We start from the raw sequence: 5458 nt of genomic DNA, 5'->3' as shown, positions 1-5458 counted from the left end.
CTTCCATACCAGTTCGGACTGAACAAATTACATGCGTACAGCCTAAATGCAGTGGCATCGCTAGGGTTGGTGTATCTCCCATTAACCGCATCTATCTATCTATCTATCTATCTATCTATCTATCTATCTATCTATCTATCTATCTATCTATCTATTTAAATGAATAGGAAAATGAATAGGAAAATAGGAAATAGGAAATGAATAGGAAAATAGGAAAATGAATAGGAAAATAGGAAAATGAAAGGAAAGCGCCCTACAGGTAGACCACAGCTGCGATACAAGGACATCTGCAAGAGGGATCTGAAGGCCTTAGGAGTGGACCTCAACAGGTGGGAAATCCTGGCCTCTGAGCAGCCCGCTTGGAGGCAGGCTGTGCAGCATGGCCTTTCTCAGTTTGAAGAGACACTTGGCCAACAGTCTGAGGCTAAGAGGCAAAGAAGGAAGGCCTGTAGCCAGGGAGACAGACCAGGGACAGACTGCACTTGCTCCCGGTGTGGAAGGGATTGTCACTCCCGAATTGTCCTTTTCAGCCACACTAGACGCTGTGCCAGAACCACCATTCAGAGCGCGATACCATAGACTGAAGGCTGCTATCAGTAGTATTTAAATGAGTTGCAGTCCTGACAAATCCGTCCCAACAAATCCGTCCCCAAGCAAAAACCAGTGGCCAACTCGACGACACTCCATGGTATACATGGAAATGAGAGCTGACTCAGACTAGCGCCTGATTGGTTCCCTGGTGTGGTCACCACTTTTTCAATCTAGACCAGGGGTGTCCAAACCCCGGCCCTGGGGCCACTTGCGGCCCTCGAGGCCTCTCAATGCAGCCCTCAGGGAGCCCCCAGTCTCCAATGAGCCTCTGACCCTCCGGAGATTTGTTGGAGCCCACTCTGGCCCAACGCAACTGCTCTCAGCATGAGGGCAACTGTTTGACCTCTCATGTGAGCTGTGGGATGAGGGCTCCCTCCACTGCTTGTTGTTTCACGTCTGTGATGCAGTAGCAGCAGCAAAGGAAAGGCCAGCCTTGCTTTGTGCAAGGCCTTTTATAGGCCTTGAGCTATTGCAAGACCTTCATTCATTCATACAAGTTCATTTTTAATATATTCATTTATGTAAACGTATGTAAATTTATTCAAATTTTAAATGTAAATTCATTCCTTTTTTTCCCCGGCCCCCGACACAGTGTCCGACAGAAGACGTGGCCTTCCTGCAAAATTTGGACACCCCTGATCTAGATCCAAAAAGAGTCTTGCCCCTTCAGCGCAGTCGATGAAGAACATGCTTCACGTTTATGAGATGGGCACATGGTCCATCCCACAAGTACACCTGCAGCATTTTACTGGTCTGTGGCTACAGAGCACCAGTGCTGCTTGTGACTTTTTTTAATGAACAAATAATAAGTAAGACAGCATTGTGGATCACACTGTGAGAGTCAGTGGGAGCTGGCCAAACGTTTTCTTCAGTAAGGATGAGGACTAGAAACTTGTTTAACAAAAAAATAAGGGAGCCTCCGATTCCTACATGTGTTGCGTGCATTTGCATGGTGACAGCTGGCCCTTTTGTATCGCTTCCCACTAAATACGCCCATCTCCTTCTCGCTACCCGGTCTTGCACTGCTTCTTCTTCTTCGTTAATTTTAACAATCAAGCTCTTTCACTTTGTTTTTATGGCTCTTTCTTGGCAGTGCACCCGGAACACACCTCCTTCTTTCCAGCAACCTGCCCCCTTTGATGGGCCGCTCCCCCCCCACCCCACCCTGACCCGGAGGGCAGAGAAAGGAGATTGTGTAACTCAACTTTAGCGCTCTCTTCCTTGCCCTGGAAACTGGAAGGAGACAGAAACAGCAAGGTGGAGACCTGCCACCTTGACAGTGTTATCGGGACCTCTGCCCACACAAAGCGATGAGGCTCTCTGTACATGCCTAGAAGCTTCCACTGCTCCTCCTTCTGGTCTCCAGGTGCAAAAAAAAGCCACATCAGCCCTGCCGGATCAGGCGCATTAGTAGAGCTTCCTGCATCTCACAGTGGCCCACCACATACCTCTGGGAGCACATAGGATCACAAATTCCCATATCCTGTTGCCACTCTCTTGCACCTGGCATTCGGCGAAAGGCTCCCAGAGGTTGCATCCAGTCATACTGACTTGTAACCTTTTCCTCCATCCATCGAACCCCCTTAGAAAAAAGTATATCGGAAATGTGGCCATCACCGTATCCTGCGGCAAGGAGTTCCACATACTGATCGTTCAGAGGAAGTGTGGGGCTGGAGCTTTGGAAGCTCTGCTCCTAAATCTAGAGAGGGAGGGGAGGAAGGTGCTGTATGGGCTGGGGTCAGCTGGCACCACCACTAGTACCAGTACTGAGAGTTCAGGCAGGGCCGGCCCATTTATGAAGTCAACCGAAGTGATCACCCCAGCAGATGGGCAGGGGGCACCAATCTCTGTCTGCCTACTTGCCTCTACTACTTTTCCCACTCCCCCGAAAAGGAGAAGAAATGAGGCACAAAACCACCAGCACCCCCTCAGTAACGAGGGCAGAGCCTGGGGTTCAGCCATGCTTGGCTTAGTGCCAAGCTTACAGCCCTTGGCATAGCGCCCAGGGCCTGTGCCCCTCAGGCTCCACCCTAGTTATGCCCCTCTGACATTAGATTTGAGAATGGTGGTTTTTCCGTGGACCTCTGACATTCGAGATTCCGCGGCTCAAGCAGGCAACTGCGCCCCCTCCTCTCTCCAGATCTTCCTTGGCCTGGCAATGCCATGTGGTTGGTTCAGCCGTGACCCTGAGCTCCTTCTGGTGTGCGGTCTCATCAAGGCTGCCTCTCCGAAGATGGCACACTGGGGCAGATGTCCCCCTGGCTTTGGCATCTGCAAGCCATCGGCCTCCGACTTTCCCTTGCACGCTCCTCTTGCGCCGCGCAACGGGGATCTAATTATGCAGGCCCAGATCTGAAGGAGATGTTTCATTGCCATGGCAAACTTTTATGCGTCGCTCTCCTCCACAACAGCTCTAGGAATAGTGTGTTTCCACTTATTGTGTTAAGAGCAGGATTTCTGTTCGGGGCTGGCTCTTTGGGGTTGGTTGAGAGCCCTCTGCAAAGCCAGCTTCGTATTTATGTGAGTACTTTGCACCCAGATAAGAACAGAATTCTGTGCTCACGCCAAGGTGGCGGGTTTAATCCCTGGCACGTTCCCAACTCTGGAATTAATGGATCACGTTCCCCGTGGAGGGAAATGATTCTGTCAAGATGTGGAATTATTTGAGGGCCAGGCTGGTGTCATGGTTCTGGTGTTGGACTTCAACCTGGAAGATCCAGGTTTAAATCCCTGCTCAACCACGAAGCTTCCTGGGTGACCTTGGGCCAGTCACTTTCTCTCAGCTTCACCTACCTCACAGGGTTGTTGTGAAGGCAAAAGGAGGGGAGGAACTATGTACACCCCTCTGAGCTCCTTGGAGGAAGGGCCATATAAAAATGTGAAAAAATAATCAACATAAAATAATTGAATCCATGTTTTATGGAAGATCATTGCACATGGGCAAGTTTTGGGATATTTGGAATCCCTTCTTAGAGACGTATATATAGATCAGTGTTTCTCAACCGTTGGTACTTGAGGTGGTGTCTGGTGGTCCTCAAGATACCCCTGGACACCTGCCACTCAGCAGAGAGACCAGGAATGCAATACGAGTAGCCCCATAGGGCAGGCAGGGGCTCGAGATGGGGTAAGGGGAAAAAATTTCCCCTTGCCCTGAGGTGACATCCAGCAGTCTCCCAACCTGTGTTGGATACAGCCAGGCAGGTTGGATACAGCCAGGTTAAGGAGTTGCCTGCCCTAGTGTTATGGGGGGAGCAGGGAATTGGTCAAGTTTGTGGATGATGCTGAACCCAGAATGAATGATCATTGCCGATTGAAAATATGGAGCCAGTGTGTTGATGGGAAAGGATGCAGAATTCCATGCTAGGGATCAACGGGACAAGGGTCATGCATATATGATACCAACCCTATATACATTGATTGGAATAGAAAGTCTGGTTGCCCCACTGTGAGAAGGGTCTGAGTGCTGGAAAAGGTGCCGGAGAGGGCAGTCTAAATGACCAGGGGGCTGGAGCGCCTTCCTTACGATTTCTAGGTCCATTGCTAGCTAGGATGCAGGGCTGGGAGGATTCAACCATGCTTCAGTCTCTCCTTTCCACTCCTGATCCTGAGACTCTGGATAATGTTGCTTCCTTTTTATCTGGGTATTAGCCAGGCAGAGTCCTGGGACTCTGGGCAGTGACTGATGTTTATGCTTATGTTGTGTTGTCTTTGTACATTCCTGTTCTGTTCTGTTCTTTCTCTGTATTTTATGCCAATAAAGGTCTTACTGAACTGAACTGAACATTGATTGGAATAGAAAGTCTGGTTGCCCCACTGTGAGAAGGGTCTGAGTGCTGGAAAAGGTGCCAGAGAGAGCAGTCTAAATGACCAAGGGGCTGGAGCGCCTTCCTTACGAGGGAAGGCTACGGCACTTGCGCAGGACGACGCAAAAAAGACGACGAAGCGGGGATGTGATTGAGGCTGACGATGGTGTGGACAACAAGTGTGGAGAGAGATGAGCAGCACTGTCTGTGGAACTCCTTGCCACAAGAAGCAGTGATGGCATCTTGCCTAGATGCCTTTGAGAGGGGACTGGACAAATTTCACGAGGAAAAGTTCATCACGGGCTACAAGTCATGGTAGTTAGGTGCGAGCTCCTGGTTTTTGAGGTAGGCTAGCTCAGATTGCCAGATGCAGGGGAGGGCACCAGGAAGCAGGTTGACTTGTGTGCTCTCTGAAGCACTTGGTGGGGTGGTTGGCAACCTTCAGTCTCGAAAGACTATGGTATAAGCCTACAGCACCCGGTATTCCCAGGCGGTCTCCCATCCAAGTACTAACCAGGCCTGACCCTGCTTAGCTTCCGAGATCAGACAAGATCGGGAGATAGTGTTCAGTATAGGGAGATGGTTGGCAACCTTACGTCTCGAAAGACTATGGTAGAAGCCTACAGCACCCGGTATTCCCAGGCGGTCTCCCATCCAAGTACTAACCAGGCCTGACCCTGCTTAGCTTCCGTGGGCCACTGTGAGATATAGGAAACGGGACTAGATGGCTTGATCCAGCAGGGTTCTTCTTATGCTCTTAGCAGTGGCTGTTGTCCTATTTGCCATGAGAGTTCAACGGAGCCTCCATGTTCAGGGAGAGTATACCCCGAAACTGGTGACCATTCCATCAGCTTCTCATTGGGGAGGCTGCATCTGGTTGGCCACTGCCGTGCCGGGGGACCCAATCTGATCCAGCAGGGTTGTTCTTATTTCCGTAAGGGTATGAAGGTTCCTATTCACGAGGCAGAAGGCCTAGGAGAAATTCCAAGCTCTTGCCAAGTTCTCCTCCAAGAGCAGAAATGTGGTTTGGGTTTGGGGTAAGTGCCTCCTGTTCCCTGGGATGG

At 50.3% G+C, this 5458-nt stretch overlaps 1 pseudogene; it reads right to left on the bottom strand.

Annotated features, from left to right (window-relative positions):
- Positions 1-4859: 4859 nt before the first annotated feature.
- On the bottom strand, positions 4860-4982 carry LOC136635989 (5S ribosomal RNA; annotated as a pseudogene).
- Between the last annotated feature and the right edge of the window lie 476 nt (positions 4983-5458).

The sequence above is a fragment of the Tiliqua scincoides genome, unplaced genomic scaffold (assembly GCF_035046505.1).
Source record: "Tiliqua scincoides isolate rTilSci1 unplaced genomic scaffold, rTilSci1.hap2 HAP2_SCAFFOLD_218, whole genome shotgun sequence".
Lineage (NCBI taxonomy): Eukaryota > Metazoa > Chordata > Lepidosauria > Squamata > Scincidae > Tiliqua > Tiliqua scincoides.
Note: the sequence above shows the minus strand (reverse complement) of the source record. Positions and strands in the feature narration are given on the sequence as shown.